Source organism: Oryctolagus cuniculus, chromosome 13 (assembly GCF_964237555.1).
Source record: "Oryctolagus cuniculus chromosome 13, mOryCun1.1, whole genome shotgun sequence".
In the NCBI taxonomy this organism is placed as follows: Eukaryota; Metazoa; Chordata; class Mammalia; order Lagomorpha; family Leporidae; genus Oryctolagus; species Oryctolagus cuniculus.
Genome location: NC_091444.1, coordinates 52,092,583 through 52,111,842, shown reverse-complemented (window position 1 = coordinate 52,111,842; position 19,260 = coordinate 52,092,583). Strand labels below are relative to the sequence as shown.

Here is a 19,260-nt window from a genome sequence, read left to right as displayed (position 1 = left end):
TGATATAATCTATATGACATTCCATTTTAATTTGTTAAAATTGCTGTATCTCAACACAAAGTCAACTTTTTAAATTGCTCCAATTCAACTTGAAAATAAAATATTTTTAAGGGGTCAGTGTTCCATATACATCATCAGTTCAAATTTGTTAATCACATTGTTCAGACTTTCAATGTCTTTTCAGATTTTTATATATACATTTTATTAGCTACCTCTATAAAATCTCCCATGAGGTATTAAATCTCCCATGACTTCAAAATTTTCTACTTCTCTTTTTAGTTCTGCCCACTTTTGCCTTATATATTTTGAATCTTATTAAGTGAATTCAAAGAAGAACATTTTTCTATTTTCCATATTCCTCTGTAGTAATTCTTTACATTAAGGTAATTTATATATAATAATAAAGCTACTCAGACTTTCTTTTGTTTGGAATTTGCACAATTTCTCTTTCACCAACCTTTCACTTCCAACTTCCCAGTCCTCATATTATTTTTTAAAACTCTTATTTAATAAATATAAATTTTGAAAGTACAACTTTTGGATTATAGCGGCTTTTCCCCCCATAACCTCCCTCCCACCCACAACCATCCCATCTCCCACTCCCTCTCCCATCCCATTCTTCATCAAGATTCATTTTCAATTATCTTTATATACAGAGGATCAACTTAGTATGTTGTACGTAAAGATTTCAACAGTTTGCACCCGCACAGCCTCATATATTTAAGATGTATCTCTTGGCCTCTTGTAAGCAGAATATAATTTTGTTACAACCTGAATATTTTTATCTTTTAAATGAAGTACAAGTTGAGTATCATCAATCAAAAGACCTGAAATCTAAATCCAAAGTACACTGGAATTAAACGCTTTTTGAGTATAAAATACTCAACCAATAAGGTCTATGCAAATATTTCAAGACCCTGAAATATCTGAAATCTGAAGCACTTCTTGTCTCAAACGTTTTGGTTGAGGGACGCTAAAACATAAACAGCCCACTGAAATTTAATGTAATTGCTATTTGATTTTTATTTGTCCCAATTTTTTCTATTCTAAATTTCTTCTTTCTTACCTACTTTTGGTTTGATTATTTGTCTGATATCTACAACCCACTCTCATTGTTTTGTTACTCTGATACTGGCTACGTTGAGGTTAGAATACCCCTTCTTGATTATTAAAATCTAACATAAGTCAGTTCTTTTCCTACTTCGTGGATGATGCAAGGACTTTGGTAGCTTTTTTTTTTTTTTAAGATTTATTTATTTACTTGAAAGGCAGAGTTACAGAGAGGCAGAGAGAGAGAGAGAGAGAGAGAGAGAGGTCTTTCATCTGCTGGTTCACTCCCCAGATGGCCACAATGACTGGAGCTGCGCCAGGAGCTTCTTCCAGGTCTCCCATGTGGGTGCAGGGGCCCAAGGACTTGGGCCATCTTCTACTGCTTTCCCAGGCCATAGCAGAGAGCTGAATAGGAAGTGGATAAGCCGGATCTCAAACTAGCACCCATATAGCATGCCAGCACTGCAGGCAGCAGCTTTACCAGCTACATCACAGCACTGGCCCCAGAACTTTGGTATTTTTTAACCTCTTTTAATCCACCCTATCTTATATTCTGTTGTTCTCACATCCTTCATATGGTGTAAATCCTTTGACTAAAAGACATTGTCATTGATTTTTATCATTATTTCTTGACTCTCTGGATTACCACATTAAATCTTTTTCTTCATTCTAGAATTGCTTGCTTTAAATTTTATTTTATTATGGATGTAGCAGAGATGAATTCCCTCGATTTTTTTTTTTCTGAAACATGTAGTTTTAGCTTAACTTTTGGAGACATTTTCATTCAGAACTTTGAAAACATAAACATTTTCTTGACTGACTGCAAGAGGTACTGAATGGACAAATAAATAAAGTATAACTGCATGCTGTTATATCAGTAGCAATGAGTCCTCTCATTTGACTGGAGTTTAGAAGAAGAAAAGGAGGAAAAAGCATGTGAGATGCACACACATGTACACTTGCTACACATGCTCAGACACACACAAGCTTGCAAATTCAAAGCATTCATCAATAAATGTATTCATATATGAAATAATTCACATTTTAAGGAGAATCTCACTACATTCTAGATTTTTAAATACAAAGCATGCAAATATGTTATTTTAATTATCTCAGGCAGTTTATAATCTACATTTTATGAAGTATGTATTTGCTTACTTAAAAGATCATTTTAAATCCTTTGAATCGTTCTTAAGGACCGACCACAAACTACTAACTTCTGAGGAAAAGTCAGCACACACGAGGGCACTTCAAATAGTGGAAAAGGGAATTAGGAGATAAGTTTATTTTTGGTGCAAAAAATATATTTTGGAAATCATGCAAATAAAGATCTTTTAAAAGTTCATGGAAAGTGGATATTATGAAAAACTATTGCAGGGGCTGACGCTGTGGCGCAGTGGGTAAATGCCCTGGCTTGAAGCGTCTCCATCCCATATGGGCACGGGTTCAACACCTAGCTGCTCCACTTCTGATCCAGCTCTCTGCTATGGCCTGGAAAAGCAGTAGAAGATGGCCCAAGTCCTTGGGCCCCTGCACCCACATGGGAGACCCAGAGGAAGCTCCTGGCTCCTGGCTTCGGATCAGTGCAGCTCCGGCCATTGCGGCCAATTGGGGAGTGAACCAGCAGATGGAAGACCTTTCTCTCTCTCTCTCTCTCTCTCTCTCTGCCTCTCCTCTCTCTGTGTAACTCTGACTTTCAAATAAATAAAATAAATCTTAAAAAAAATTAATGCCAGAATTTCCATATATTTTGCACCAAAATAAACTTACCTTTAAATGCCATCATCCAAGAACTTTATGAAGTACCCTTGTTTCCCTTGTTTCACCAACATTTGTTCTTGTACTCTAGCCTCCCCAAACCAACCCACACACTTTGTCATTTGCAGGCACCTCATGCCTGGTGGACATGATCTGGAACTTCCTCTGAGGCTACATACACTTGGTTGCAGCTGGAGACACACTACTGTTTCCCCTGCTTCCCATATAGATTCTCTAAAGCTTCCTTCACAGGCAGATGGATTGGAAACTGTGGCCATGCATGCATAAAAAACATCCCACAATGCTATACCTTGAATGTGGGAAGATTAATACTATTTAACTTTCTGCTTCTTTTTCTTACTCTATGGAATTAATGTTCCAGGTTCTGTTATCAAAATCATTTCATTTGTATGTTATTCTGTTATAATGCAACTCTTAAAGACATGAAGCCATTAAATACAAAAAAAATTAAGATAAAAAAGCCTTGAGCAGAAGAGCTATATTTTCTTGGTAAGAAAAAATTCATACAAAGAAGACAGAACTATCTTTAAAATTAATCAGCATTGTTTTCTTCTACCCTATATTTAAGTTTTAGAGAACTCCTTCAAAAATAAAGGATAAAGATCTGTAAGCTCTACCTCGTGTTTTTTTAATGGCCTGGATTCATCTGTTTCCTCTTCTCCATGGTTTTATGGCTCTCTTCAGGCTCATAAATTACATGGCAGTAACAGACCCTTCCAGAAGAAAGGGACACAAAGAGATAATTGACATTTCCTCCAATCTTACAGCACTTGAGTTCAATTATTCTTTCCTTTAATGGGCCTTTCCCTCCATCTCCTTGCCCTAACATAAATCATATGTTATATGCATCCCCAATGAGTTCCTTGATCTAGATGACAGTGAGCATCAGAACTGGTTCCTAGTCTTCCATTCACAGCACACGTTTAGTGTTTATCTGGGCAGCTTGCTCTGTGTCTACCAGTCTTGTGTCAGGTGTGCTTTTATTCAGTGAATGTGTTAGCCATCCCAAGACAAGTGTCATAGCCTCCTTGGCATTAGCCCTTTCTTGCTTCTCTTATCAAGTACAAGTGCAATGGCACACAAAGATGTAAAACGTATATTCATTACAAGCCAATGAACAATTGTTTTTAGGTAATACAGTGCAATGGTAACTTTTTGCCAAGTGGCTTACTAAGTGCTTCATAGACTATTTCCAAAATCAAGTTTCTCCCTGAGTATGTTTCACTTAGGGAAGAAAAAATTATGCTACTATTATTATTAATGTAATGTGACTTAGGGTGCATCTGCCTCTAGGAAAATAAAAATCTCTAATTTAAGGACATTTATGGTTCCATCGACTACAATGAGTTATAGCTGTTGGTCAAGCAGCAGTTTGTATCTAGAGTATTCTTTCTTAATTTTATTTGTTTATTTTCATTTTATATGAAAGCCAGAGAGACAGAAAGAGACAGAAATTTTCTATCCACTGGTTCACTACCCAAGTGCCCACAACTGCTAGGGCGAGGGCTAGACAAGGTAGAATCCAGGATCCTGGAACTCAGCTCTGGTCTCCCTCATGGGTGGACCCAGGTATTTGAGACCTCATCCGCTTTCTCCCGGGATGTGTATTATCAGTAAGATGGCTTAGAAGCAGAGTAGCTGGGACTCAAACCAAGCACTCTGATACGAGATGTGGGTGTTCCAATTGGCAACCTAACTGTTGTGTCAAACATTTACCCCTAAAATATGTTTAAATTTAATATTAGCTGCACCACAGTTACCTCCTAGGATACGTGAGGGCAGACTAGTGAGGTAGACATTTTTCTCATAATTACTTACTGGTAAGCTCCTGTTGGTGTGATCCAGGGAGATACGGTTTACAGCCTGAGATTCTGTGTTGCTTAAACAGTGTATGTTCACTCCCTGAGATCTCAGTCTAATACAAGGTACTTCAAAAAGTTTGTGGGAAAATGGAATTAAAAGACAAGTTTATTTTGATTCAAAATTTTTTTACAGCCATGCATATTTTTTTCATAATATTTATTTTCCATGAACTCCTTTAAGATACCTCATATGCAACCAGAAAATATTTGAATAGCCTAAAGCAAATATTGCAAAGTTCCAAACTTTTTTTTTTTAATTTATTTATTTTAAAAGTAGTTACAGACAGTGGGGAGGAGAGACAGAGAGAAAGGTCTTCCTTCCGTTGGTTCACTCCCCAAATGGCCACAATAGCCAGAGCTGCGCTGATCCGAAGCCAGGAGCCAGGAACTTCCTCTGGGTCTCCCACGTGGGAACAGAGACCCAAGGACTTGGGCCATCTTCTACTGCTTTTCCAGGCCACAGCAGAGAGCTGGATTGGAAGAGGAATAGCTGGTACTAGAACCAGCATCCATATAGGATGCTGGCGCCGCAGGCGGAGGATTAATCCACTGCACCACGGTGCCGGCCCCCAAACTTTTAAAAATCATAAGACTTCACATCCTTGTAGGATATCTGGAAAAGTGGCAGAACTGGGCAGTGTGACCTTCATCATCTAAAGGTGAGAAGATGCAGCCTCCTCCAGACCGGGATGGGTTCTCATGGCAGATGTCCAGCTTCCTTGGATTCCTGAGGTTGAGACTCCCATAGCTGCTTTCCTAAATCCCAGTTACTAAGTAAGAACTTGGCTGCATAGTCAGGGGTCCTGAGAGTGTGTAGGAATGGACAAACAGGCATGAAACCTAGGAGCAGGAATATTTGAGTTTTTTTTTTTTCTATCAAGATCTACCCTCGGGATCTGGTCCATTGTGACCAGTTCATTTCTCAGAATTACAGAATCATAGAGACTTTTTAAATCCCCCATCCCTTCAACACATGTAACAATCAACTTTTCCTTGTGTGTAACATCACTTTTGTTCTCTATCATAGGATTGTATTCGGCAACACTGTTCTCTTTTTCTTATTGTTCATGCACACTTGTCTTGTCATGTTCCAACAAAAATACTAAGTTATGAAGGAAGGAGATATATCATGAAGTCTTCTTATTTATCATATTATTTAATACATATTAAGTGTTCATTATTTATTGAATAGACCCATTAAAGACAACTTAGTTCACTTTTCATCATCTCAGTTTACTCACAAAAGAGAATGCTCATTTCAGTCCCCAAATCTCATTTATGTCATTGAATTTTTCCTGATCACAGTACAAGACTATAGAAACGGCTTCTCTACTGACAGCTATTTCATATATGCAATATACGTTGTATTAAAAATAAATTCATGATACATTTCAGGGGGAAGCTCTGGTTTAAAAATAGGAAAAGGCTCTGGTGATTAGAACAAATCTTGAAGAAAAATGTGATTATTTTGGTTTATGCAAGAAAAAAATCAATTGGCCTGGAGGAAATATTTTATTTTTCAGATTTACTCGAAAGGCAGAGTTACATAGAGGAAAGAGAAACAGAGAGAGAGAGAGAGAGAGAGAGAGAGAGAATCTTCCATCTGCTGGTTCACTCCTCAAATGGCTGCAATAGTCAGGACTGGGTCAGCCAAATCCAGGTGCTTTTTCTGGGTCTCCCATATGGAAGGCAGAGGTCCAGGTGCTTGGACCATCTTTCACTGCTTTCCCAGGTCATTAGCAAGGGGCTGGATCAAAAGTGGAGCAGCCTGGGCTCAAACCACCGCTCATATGGGATGTGAGTGTTGCAGGTGGCAGCTTAACCTGCTATACCACAATGCTGGCCCCTAGAGGAAACAAACAGTGAAGGAAAGTACTTCTCCAGATATATTGATGATTTTATTGTGAGTTATAAGAAGCATTTTTGAGGGGGAGAATACATGGATGCTTCAAATGAACCCCCAAATTTGGGTGAAACAGAGTTTTTATAAGTCTGTGTTCTTTCTGGGTCTAACCTGGATAGCGACCATAAACTGCAAGGTACAGATTCAAGTTCTCTGTCTGTGTTTCAAAATGTGAGGTCAAGAATTTAGATTCAAGTGGGAAATCTTATGTGACTTATTAGTTTTCTTCAAATAAGTCATGCTATTGGATCTGTTATTATTGTCCAGTTGATTGGACAGCCTGTAAAGGCATCCATCCAACTGTGGAAGGCTGACTTCCCAAACCAGCAGCCAACTGAGAAAGGTTTCCCCTTGCTACCCAAAACTATTTTTCTCCTTTTCCTTCAGAGCATGTGCCTTTTGCTGAATTAATAAATCCAAGTTTATTTTACCTTTTCAGAAGATTGCAGAGGTAAGAGGGTGAAGATGGAATGGAGAAAGGATGCATTCCCCAGTAAAGGTTGCTGAAAATGGCCAGTTCCGAGGAGAGGGGCTTAGGCCTAGGTCACGCCCCTTTCTTTCTGAGAGCGAATAAAGGATCAACTCAAAGCGAAAGGTTCCTAGCCCTTAAGTGTCATGTTGAATTTCTTCTATTCACTGAAGAGTGTCTATTTAACCTATATCCCAGAAAAACTGATGTTGAAATTGTCTTCAGGAGGACAAAAATCCAGGTTAGCCACCGACACAGCTTTGTGAAGCACAGTCTTGGTCGGAAAAATCAAGTCCTCTTCTCAGACAAAAATTAGCTATGGAAAATCCCAGAAAACCTTATATGTCTTAGATTCATGAGTAATTATATTCTGGATTGGATTTTATGCTAAAATACCAGGACTACATAAACTAAATTTTGTAGATATCATGTGACCATAGACGTTATAGGAATTTTGTATGTAAGAAGGACATTTTCCAAAAATAGTGATACCAGCCTAAAATTGTATAAAAACTGTTGTTGGCAGGACATTGGTTCTAGACCCAAGACTGTGTAGTCCCTGGTTGATGGAAAAAGGACATCCTCCATTAATTTTGTACTTAACACTGACACAGGTGAGGCAGAGACCTTGGCAGTAAGGAATATAACAATTGAATATGTCCCTGGTAAACTAGCAACTAAAACTAAGAAAAGTACATCAAGGATGGAGAAAAGTACATAAATGTAAGGCAAAATGGTTTAAAAATACATATGTAGAATATATATACATATATATGTATACATCTATATATGTATATATATGACAGGAAAAGATCTGAGTTTCAGTAGATAAGGAGCTGATGCACTGTCACAGTGTCAAAGGCTGAGAGAAGGCCAGGTGAGAATAGAGCAGTACTACCTCAGGATGAAAACTGAATCCATATTGATGGAATTCCAGGGCCAGGAGAAAGTGGGCTAGATTACTTGGAGATAGTGTAGCACAGGCTGCCAATCATCGTTTTAAAAAATAAAGTTTTGGGGATTCTGTCTGCAAAAGAAATGGCTGAAGAGTGAGGCTACAGACTTTGTGGAAACAAGGATCATCAATTATAGGCTAACAGTTCCATCTTTACTGAGATGAGAAGAAAGCAAAGGAGACATCAGCCATGATACAAGGACTTGTACATCACAGTCATAGAGTGTTATCAAGAACTTTCCATTTTAAATCCTTCTCTGGTCTTGCTTAACTCAGTCTGGAAAAATTTACATGTGATTCTATTGGTAATTACAGGGGTGGCTAAGATGATATTCCTCAGGGCTTTCTAGATCAATATTTGCATACCATTTTCATAGGTGTTAGGACCCTTATGCCTTAAGACATTTCCAGTTTTTAGGAATTATTAGTCTTCATTATAAGGCTCAAAAACCAAGTATCAGAATCTGTGGTTTTGAACCCAGATTTCTTGACTGCAATTTTTACACATTTTCAACTATGTCATGCTGCCTACAATTATATGAAATTATATGTCTCTTTTTCATTTTATCAGTCCTTGCAAAGAAGAAAGGAACTGTGACACGTTTCATGAAAGAAGTTGCTCCCATAGGCTTCTCTCTCTGAGGCTGGGATGAGACAGCAGAAGCAAGTGAGTAGCCTGCAGATATAGAGGGAGTGCTGTGAACTTTGGAGAATCTCTCTCTCTCTCTCTCTCTCTCTCTCTCTCTCTTTTTTCTCAGATGTATTTATTGATTTGAAAGGCAGGTGGGGGGAGGGAGGGCGGGGAGAAAGAGAGAGTGATTTTTCCATCCACTAGTTCACTCTCCCCAAATGGCTATAACGGCCAGGGCTGAGCCAAGCTGAAGCCAGGAGCCAGGAACTCCATCTGAATCTTCAACGTGGGTGCAGGAGCCCAAGTATTTGAGCTGTTTTCCACTACCTTTCCAGGTACATTCGCAGGGAGCTGGATTGGAAGTGTAGCAGCAGGGACTTGAACAGGTGCCCATGTGGGATGCAGGTGTTGAAGGTAGCAGCTTAACCTGATGCCGATCCTTGGAGAATCTTCTTGTCCATTTCTATCTTTCATTCTCTTCTACAGCGCAATCTTTTCTTGGTCAATCATATTCTCTATTCATAAAGCACATTTAGGAGTGGGATACACAGTGAATATATCTTCTTGAAGCTATTGTCACATTCTCAATTTGGAGGATTGTTTTCTTTCTTCTTCATGTGTAACCTTTAGGAAGTGAGGTTCTGTCTTGCCCAGTGGAATAGAGATACTGAGTTCGCTATCAGTTTCCTGTGTGTCACATGGCTATGCAAATGCTACTGTGACCTATTTGTTCACTTGGTATTGAAGATATTATAATAGTTTTTCTTTAATTGCCTCCACAATTATTTAATATAGAATATAAAGCTCTCTTGTCGATTGTGAAGAAGAATCAATCAAAAAGGAGGCTTTCATTTTTTGGTGGAGAGAGCAGAACAGTCTGAAATGTGTTTCCCTCATATTGCTGGAGAGACTCTTTGGTGCCCATTCTCTAATCAGCAACACATAGGGCGATTTATATTCCATCACAGCTTTCCTTTCTAATATACATATTTCAAATTAACAATAGGCTCCTCTCTTGAAACTATGTCCTGTGTCATTCCTCCTAATGAAGGACCTCTTCTGAATGCTTATAGTTTACTGCTAGCCTTGCTGCCTACCATCCATCACTGTGCGTCCCTGTGACCAGGAATCCTTCTAAACATTGGCAATCCAAGGAGTGAATGTCCACATAAATGAGCTCCTGCTCCTTCATCTGCAGCGGAATCTTTATACTAAGTGGTTTCCCTCATGACCATCCTTTGTTCTGCATCAGGGCTTGGCCTCTGGGAGGCACACAGTTGCCTAGTAATTGAAATTGGAAATTGATTTATCCTGCTATGATGTGGATCTATACATTGGCTGGAAGTTTATGGAGAAAAATGATGAATCACACGTTTTTAGGATTTCTTTCCAACCCTGAGAATATATTATGCCTCATAAAATTTTTAGGAACAGAAAGTAGAAATAAATTGAGCATTTCTGCTTCCTTCCTCCAGTCTTCCTGTTTTGGGTCAGATGAGAGCCTTCTCATTGTATCTTTAATATTTTGTTCCATAATAATTTGGATACCTCTTAGAAATGCCACAGTTCATTTGCTTGGGGGAAGCTGGTCAATAACACCATTATATATTTATGTGGTTTTGTGGGGAAGTTAAAGATCAATAGAGGTCTTTCCAGCCATGTGACTATAATGATGGCTTTATTTTCCTTCTCTATTAATTATTTATTAAATACTTCTTTGTGAACAACACAGTCCTAGATCTTGAAAGTGATTGACTGAAAGGACTTTATATGAAGCTCTTTGTAGTATTTCATCCTGCAACTTTGGATTATATTGAAATGTGTTTAAAATTATAGAAGATATGTAATGATAAACATTTTATCAGTCACTGCTATATTTCAAGATACCATTGAATCACAAAATAGATGCAATATCTTTACATCCTTTGGAAATGTAATAATTTACTTAGAAACAGTCAAGATTCTCTAGTCATCATATAAAGGCAAAAAAAATGCTAACTGACTATAACTGAGCTGAAGTATTAATCTCACTTCCGTGGGTCAATCCTTTCATAAACTATGATAATTGTATACATATAGTGTAGATATTTTCCTGACAAGGAAAAGGAAAAAAAAACTCTGCTTTCTCAAAATGCCAGGAAAGGAATGTATAATGTTGAGTTCAGGTGTGATGTGTTGTCCCAGACTTGCCAACTGTGGCCTTATGTAAATCACTAGCTGGGTCTGCTAGTGTTCAGAGTACTTGACAGAGAAATGCAGGAACTTCAGAGTTTTCTGAAGTGGCCCAGGTCCTCTAACATGAGTCAATGTTCTCTTCCATCTGGAAGAGTATGGGAAAGGGAAGGAAATGTTTATAAAGTGAGCTTGAAAGTGAGTTTTCCCTAGGGGCTATAGATCGCTTGTGGCCACCATGGCTTCCCCCTGCCAGTGTTCTGGGATGCATGGGATGGTATCCTCAGCCATCCTTTCAGCTCTTATTTGAGAGCAAGGTCAGCAGCTTCTAACGGTGTCACCTTTGTTGAGGTGATAAAGACTAACCAAGGCCTTTGAAGTCATTCACCAGATGGTAGACTGAGGTCTTGAAGAGTTCACTTTCTCTCGCCCGGCTCTGTGATTTCAAACTTTCATAAAGGTCTGTAGTAAACAAAACATGACATACTTTGACCAGACCTCAACGTGGGAGGCAGATTGTTGAGCTTTATTTAAACATTGTATTGATGCTGGGTGAGAAAGGCAAGGAAGTGAAGTGAAGGGAAGACAGATTCGGACAGATGACCTCATCAGTCACGTATTGCCTAAGTGGAAGCAAGTCCTGCTCATTCTGAGTGTGCTCTTCTCTGGTGATGGCTCTCCTGGTGACAGGGACATGTCCAGTTTGTCACCGATTTCCCATGGAGATGAAGCAGTGTCCCCTGGTGCTATTTGCTTGTCCCTCTGAGGGTCTCCTGCAGGTTCTCCCAGTGCCTTTGTTGCTATGGTTGCTCCTGAATGCACACACCATGCTAAAAATAAATTCCAAGGGAAACTTTCCAGCTGCCTGGAAAAAGAGTTTTCTGCTCTCTTTGTACTTATATCCAACTGGCTTATGCTTGATATGCTCTGAGAAGCTGGATCTAATACAGATGCCATACCCAGAATCAGCAGATGGGCTGAAGGCAGAGAAACTTTATAGGCGACAGAGTGCCAGAAGAGTCAAGAGCCTATATTCCATGACCTTGCTCAATCATGTGCCTTTGAGAAAAAAAATGAGTCATTTCTCAGGATTTCGATTTCTTTACCTGGAAAATGCAAACAGCATCAAAGGAGCGTTCTCATTTTATGAGTGTGCTGATGCTTTCTGAATCTGTTTTAAGCATGTCTGTGTCCTGGCTTTAACTCCTACACCAATCATTAAGCTGTGGCAGCTGACCAACATTGCCTCAAATTATTATCAAGCAGAACTTTAAAAGAATGGTTCATGTGACTTGATGTTAGGATTCATATGATAAAAATCAAACACAGACACTCTGTGTGTGTGTGTGTGTGTGTGTGTGTGTTGGGGGTATTTATTCATTATCCACTCTTGCAGCAATGGCTGAGTTCTTTTGAGGCATTGGATTTTTATACAGCTGGCATTGAACTGAGCACTATTAAGAAAAATAAATAGTAGGGCGAACTTGATATCAAATTAAAAGAATATAGATTTAGGAATGAGATGACGTTAACATAATGGGAATAAAATATAAACAAAATATTTGCATGTTTTCTGATTATAAAGATATCTATGTTAGCTCTTAAGTGGAAAAATCTGTGAAGTTAACATTATTCATCTTTCTACTAACAGTTGTCTTGACATTATATCATTTAATTTTTGACTTATACTAGATCTTCTAGGATATAAGAACAAAGATAAAACCCCAAGGGATAAAGGGAAATGTGTTCATGAATTAAACAAAACTCTCGCCAAGATAAAGCTATGTAGCTTATTCATGACAATAATATTTAGTACACACCAAATGTGAAGGATTCAAAAATTCTACTAAAATTGACTTCATAATCTTTAGCGGTGCCCTCTCAGGGAAGGAGCTGCTAGAATTCTCTAGTTCTAAAACAGGAATGGAGACAGAAAAAGACTGACCAATATCTATCACCAGGATTTATTGTTCTCAGCAATGTTTATGCTGTCTGCCTGCTTAATGTGCTCTGTATTCTTATTTGCAGGAATCTTTTTGGAGAGGGCTCAAGGGATGGCTTTCTATTATTAGCTATTGGTAAAGTAATTAAACTTGGTAAGCCTGCAACCTTGGTTTTCGAGAATTCTCTCTCCTGGACAGTCGACGAGTCTTGACAGGGAGCAATGTGGGAATCACAGATGTGCAGTAGGGTAAGAACACACACCTCAGAAGGATGCAGCTTGGCCACCTCGTGGGTTTGCAAGCAAATTTAGAAATAGAGGACTTCTTAGGAACTTTGAAACATACTCAAATAGAAGGTCATGCTTTGAAAGCGAGAGGACAGAAGTCTTCCGCTAGTAGCTGATATAAAACAGACTGCAGAAGGGAGAGAATGTTGCTATCTACTATAACTCATAGCCACAAATATGCCTAAGACTATGTCTCCACTTTTCCTCCCTGAAGACCAGAGGTGAATAAGAAAAACTGATTTGTTGGATACAGCCACTTTAGTAACTGCTTCAGTTATTAAATCAGTCATGGAGGGCCATGACTGGAACTCAAAGGAATCCAAAGTCCAGAGTCCTCCAGGCAGTAGGCAGAACTGAAGTCATCCATATATGTAGATACCTCCATCCGAATTCCTCTCATGCATTTCTTCTGTTGAGATACTGGGGCAAGTTCTGGAGGAGATGCGAGAGATATAAGCTAAGTATGTAGTTGGCTGTCACAGTAGGGAAGTTAACAGCACATGGAATGACCATGTGTGGTCAGTCAGTAGTTTATGTCAGTGCAATTCTTGTGAGTGGCAATGCAGGACAAATGTTAGCATAAAAGTGGCAGACGGCGGCATCACAGACTACAGAGGACAATGAATTAGCCAGGTAATCATTCCAAGTATCTTCTAAATAAGAACAGTCTATTTGGGAAATAGTTGATAGATGATGATAGCTTTGGAATCCGCATGGAAGGAAGGCCTACACTTCCGGGAATGGAGAGGCCTACTTCCGGGGAAGAAAGTCCTTGTCAAGGTCCCTGCGGGTGCCTAAAGGTCAACCAATGAGGATCAGACCCACCTCAACCTTTAACCCCCAAGCCCTGAATCTATAAAAGGAGCTCTCCCAATCTCTGACATGCGACTTCCCCGGCCCCCGCTCTGTTGCTCTGTTGGGACCGGGGAACCTCGCCCGGGAGCGGAACCCCAATAAAAGCCTGTGAATTAATTGATTTGTTGGCCTGGGAAGATCTGTTCTGCGCCAGACAACTTACAGATGGTGCCGAAACCTGGGGAAAGACCATCAGTTTATTCTTTCAACAAATATTTACTGAGTGCCAAACCTGTATAAGATATTACAATAAAACCTGTACTATAAAAATGAAGTAATTTATTCCTAATAAATTACTTAAATAAATTAATAAACCCTATATGACATCTCACATCTTCAAACTGCATTTTGTGAAAGGGGAGAGCATGTTTGTAACAGGAGTAGCTTGAGCAAACAGTAGTTGGCAGAAAAGTTCTGGCGTGCTGGGTTGAAGATGAGAGGACACTTGGACAACAGGGAGACATAGGCATGTGCTATGGCATGCTTCCACACTGGAGTAAACATGAGGTTCATTGGGGACTTCAGCTGAGAAATGTCCATCTGAGTGGTCATGATAGAATGTTGCATGTGGGAATTCAATTTTTTATGGGACTAATCATTTTATCTATTATATACATTAACAATAATAGAATTTCTTTTCCTATTTCCTTGGAAGATAGGAAGATATATCATTGAAAAGGCTTAGTCTGCTTCTCTGTCTCCTCTTTTTTAAGTATTCAAATCAAACCTACAGTTGTTAGGCCCTGACCCAAAACTCTGATGAGCAAATGCCGTGTTTACAATAGACAATATTGCTGGGGAAAACACTCATGTAGCCCACATAATCTTCTTAGGAAATTAAAAATCCCTATCAAACCATATAAAAATCATTCCTAAAATCCTAAATGAGGATAGGATGAATTAGAAGGAAAAGAGAGTAGAAGTGACAAAGGAAATAAGGTGCTTAGAGCACTAGTTCCAGAGAAAGCTAACTGGAGTCCCAGCTAAGCCAGTGGCAGGAGAATGGAAATGCAGAGAGAAGCCAGATCCCTCACAAAGGTCAAATGGAAATTGGATGAGAAGAGAGAAGGTTGAACAGTTTGCATTAATAATGGAGACATGCAGTGAACTGATTTAAAGGTTAGGCAAGGTCAGTATGCATATGATGGGCATCTGTCTGACTTGAGATTGTGACAGATAGGGAGCCTGAATTCACAGAGGGGTCAGGTAGCAGAGAGAAATTCGGGACATATCTGCAAAGAGGTATTCGAAGAGTTAGAGCCAATATCTAAGTTAGTCATTTAGATATGGAATTTTGCCAACCTTTGAAAATATTAAATATGTGACAACAAAGTCTAAATTGTATTTTTTTGTCAGGCAGAGTTAGACAGTGAGAGAGAGAGACACAGAGAGAGTTATAGACAGTGAGAGAGAGAAAGAGAGAAAGGTCTTCCTTCCGTTGGTTCACTCCCCTAATGGCCGCTATGGCCGGCGCTGCACTGATCCGAAGCCAGGAGCCGGGTGCTTCCTCCTGGTCTCCCATGCAGGTGCAGGGACCCAAGCACTTGGGCCATCCTCTGCTGCCCTCCCGGGGCACAGCAGAGAGCTGGACTGGAAGAGGAGCAACCAGGACCAGTACCCGGCGCCCCAACGGGGACTAGAACCCAGGGTGCTAGCACCGCAGGCAGAGGATTAGCCAAGTGAGCCATGGCAGCGACCCTAAATTGTATTTTTTTTCTTCACTGATAAGACTGGCCTGGCCTCCACTCATCAGTCTTAGTCTTTTTCTGGAGCCCTAGTGTGGCTCACCTGAAGCCACCTACTTTCATGTCGGGATCCCAGGCCTTGTAAAGTCCTAGACTTCCCCAGGACCCAACACAACTCCTTCTCTCTTGTCACCCATCACTATTGTGGGTGTGAAGGCAAGAGTTCGTTATTCCTCCTCCCTTCCAGCTGGCCATGTATCTACATGTATGGCCCACAGGCTTAGACAGTTGAATAGAGGCATAAAGAGGCAAATGGGCCTGACTCAGCCTTTTCCCCTCTCTTATTTATCCCACTGGGTACTATCCCTAGAGCCAGAACAGTCATTGTTCTACACTGAGCCAACAAGCACAAGAGAACTTCAGAGGCACAATGGCCTGATAGACTTAAGCCTCCAAACCCGTAGCAGCAGCCTTCCACGTCTAGTCTTCTTGTTATGCAAGCAAATGAAATCCTTATTTGTGTTCGCAACTCTAAGGTTTTCTGTGACTCCCAGCCAAGCATGTTCTTAATTCCTGTATTGTGCTGTTTTGTGGGGTTGAGAATTTCCTCAAGGGCATGTTCTAGTTTTCTACTGCTGTGTAACAAGCAACCTCAAAGCATAGTGGCTTAAAGTAACAATGACCATTTATTTTACACACAAATCTCCTATTTGGTCAGGGCTCAGTGATAATAGTTCCTCTGCTCCAAGTGGTATTAGCTGGAAAACTTTGATAGGGGACTGGAGACACACTTACAGAGTTTATACTATCCAGCTTGACTTGGATATTGGTTGGAGTTCTGGGTCAGAGGTCTGTATTCCCCTCCATGTGTGCCTTCCGTGGTTGCCTGGGCTTCTACATAACTTGGTGGTTGAAGTCCAAGAGCAAGTGTAGCAAAATAACAAAGGCCAAGTTCATGGAATTTTCACAACTTACAAGCACAACTGCCACCATAATATATTGGTTGAGGTAATCACAAATACCCATCCAGGTTGAAGGAGAAATGAGCATCAATGGTGTCTCTTAATAGGGCTATAGCAAGGCTCTAGAGCATGTACGATGAAAGATATCGCTGCAGCCATCTTTGGGAAATAAAACTCCTAGACGGTATCTTACCAGAATGCATGTATCTGCTGATAATTGCTTACCATTATTGCACTCTACAGTTTATGGATTATATTTGTATTATAGAAGAAAAAAGAATACATTGAAAGCAGAGTACTTACTTGCTAAAAAATCCTGACAAAGTTTTCAAATAAGGGAAGTCACATGGACTAACAAGTTACCTACCTTCTCTGTGTAATATTAACCAGATAGCCCAAGACTTGTCTTGAAGACCAAGTGCATTTTAAAGAGACACATTTAATCCTATTCAGTTATAGGGGTCCTCACTGGATGGTAGATATAGAAGAACTGTATGTTTGGCCTTCTCCCAACCAAGTAAGAAAACTCTGTCATGTAGGCAAGAATTCAGTTTGTGTATGTGTGTAGGAGTGTGTTGGGGACAAGACCACCTTACCAGAGACCAAAAATAACATCCATCAGTGCTAGAAAGAGCCACAGTCACCATTAAATATTTTCCATTAGAGAGAGTCCCTCATTTTTGTCCAATGATGTCAGGAAACAATAAAAGGGTATTGTGTTGGTGAGTAGCCAGTCTGCCCTCAAACCTATTCTCTGACCTTGCCTTGCTCTGCTGTAGCACATGGAATGACACTTCCAAGATTGCTCTGCCAGTGGGGCCCTGGTAGAAGGCTAGAGGTGAGAGAACAGGAGAAGCCAGTGTTATTGTTCCCTCTCTCTGCTTCCTCTGCTGCCTTTGGCAGCATATGGGTCTCCCTGTGTGGCAGACAGCTTTGGCAATGGTTCCAAGGAGCCTGCCTTCCCGGTATCCATGTCCTTGTGTAGCCCCTTTCCTTTGAGTGTGAACTGCACATGTTCTAATAAATAGCGTATGGCAAGAGTGATGGGATAGTGGGTCCAAGGTTAGCTGAAAAAGAGACTGTGACCTCTGTCTTGCTCATACTCTTTTCCCCTCTCACGTGCTTGCTCTGACGAAGCCAGGTGCAATGTTGTGAGCTATCCAGTGTGGCCAGCAACTGAGGGAGCCCTCTTGGTAACTGCCTGTGAGGGGCTGGGTCCTTCCAAAAATGGCTGAGTGAGCAGATTCACTCCAGGGCACACAGATGATTGCAGCCCTGGCCAACACCCTGATTACAGCCTCCAGGGATTCAGAGTCAGGGGAACAGCTAAGTCCCACCTGGTCTCCACACCCATGGGAACTGTGAGATAACGCAGGTCACTGGGGCTGATTGGTTCTGCTCAAAGATAACTAAAGTGGAGTTTCCAGCTCCCTCCAGCAGTTCCTCTTGTTATCAGCAGGTAGGGCTGGGTGGGCTCTGGGGGTGTTACCCTTGTTCTCTCCAGCCTGGGGTGGAGGGGCCTGCTACCCTTGCTTGTGCTGTGTTGCCTTGCTGTCTCCTGTTTGGGTTTTCAGATCCCTTATCACCTGTACTCATAAAGCTTATATCCTGTTTGAACCTCTCACCTTGTGTAGTTTATGTTTTTCTACATGAATCTTGCCTGAAAAGGTTACAGCCCACACATTTGGTAAAATGCCTCTCTTCATGTCCATAGGGTTTTTGTGTCTGGGAAGCTTTCCCTCTTGCTGTAAAAGTCAGAGCCTCAAAGGTGCAGGAGTGGATCACAGGTGGTCATTGTACAAGGGAGTGCCCAGTGCCCAAGGCAAGGAGGTGGTGAGAAAAAAAAAAGGCATACTTTGGTGCCTAATTTTGTGTTTTTAATTTGGTAATCATTTCCATAAACCTTGGTCTGCTCTTAAGGTAGACTGGATATGAAAACTATTGAAGGCCTAACAATATCTTTAATTCAATGAAAACAGCAATTTAATTAGACAAAAAAAGGATCTAAAATTAATATTCTACTACCACTTAACAAAAGCTTTTGACCTTTTCATTTTTCCTCTTATCAACAAGGCTTGCAATTGCTGTTTTCATTTGGGTTGGTTTTAAAAAGAAAAGCATAAAAGCTGAAAGATCAATAGGATTTACCTTTGTTTAGTAGCTAAACTCAGTCATTTTCATTGGATGGCCAAACTTCTGGGTCTTTTCTCAGAGAAGCAGGTCTATAAATCTTCTCTTATCTGTCATATATGGGGCTAATTCCTAGTTAAAGTCTCTCCCCTTTAGAGAGAGGTTGGTAACTAATGAAAGAAGAGTGAATGAGATTCAGTAGGAGCTTCTAGCGAAACGTAGATGTCCCTATAGAAGGAATTTCCGTATGACAATCATTTTACTAGCAGTAGATGAGGTTGAGAAAACGTGTGGTAGTTAGGAATATATACCTTAATGGAGAATATTCCTGCTCAGGAACAAGTCATTGGGATATAGATGCAGACCAACACTATTAAAAAAATAATGATAAGACACGCTGCCATCACATTAAAATTTTTTAAGGAAAATACAGTTTTAAAAAACTTCCAAACAGCAAAGCTTTCCTGATCTAAGGTTACAGCAGGAAGGAGTAAGAAACCTTTGTGGCTTTCTTTTAGACTTCCAGATTCTGTGATCTATGATGCCATTGCTCAGAAATCATTTCCATTCCACTCGA

At 40.2% G+C, this 19,260-nt stretch overlaps 1 long non-coding RNA gene across 4 annotated transcripts in view; it reads left to right on the top strand.

Moving 5' to 3' along the window:
- The window catches only part of LOC103350933 (uncharacterized), a 252,701-nt gene extending 234,725 nt beyond the window's left edge, over positions 1–17,976 (top strand). For all 4 annotated transcript variants that reach the window (XR_007909959.2, XR_007909960.2, XR_007909957.2 and 1 more), the window contains 2 exons: positions 8,590–8,685; positions 12,850–17,976. This is a non-coding gene — a long non-coding RNA (uncharacterized lncRNA). The remainder of the gene's footprint in view (positions 1–8,589; positions 8,686–12,849) is intronic.
- Positions 17,977–19,260: the final 1,284 nt, after the last annotated feature.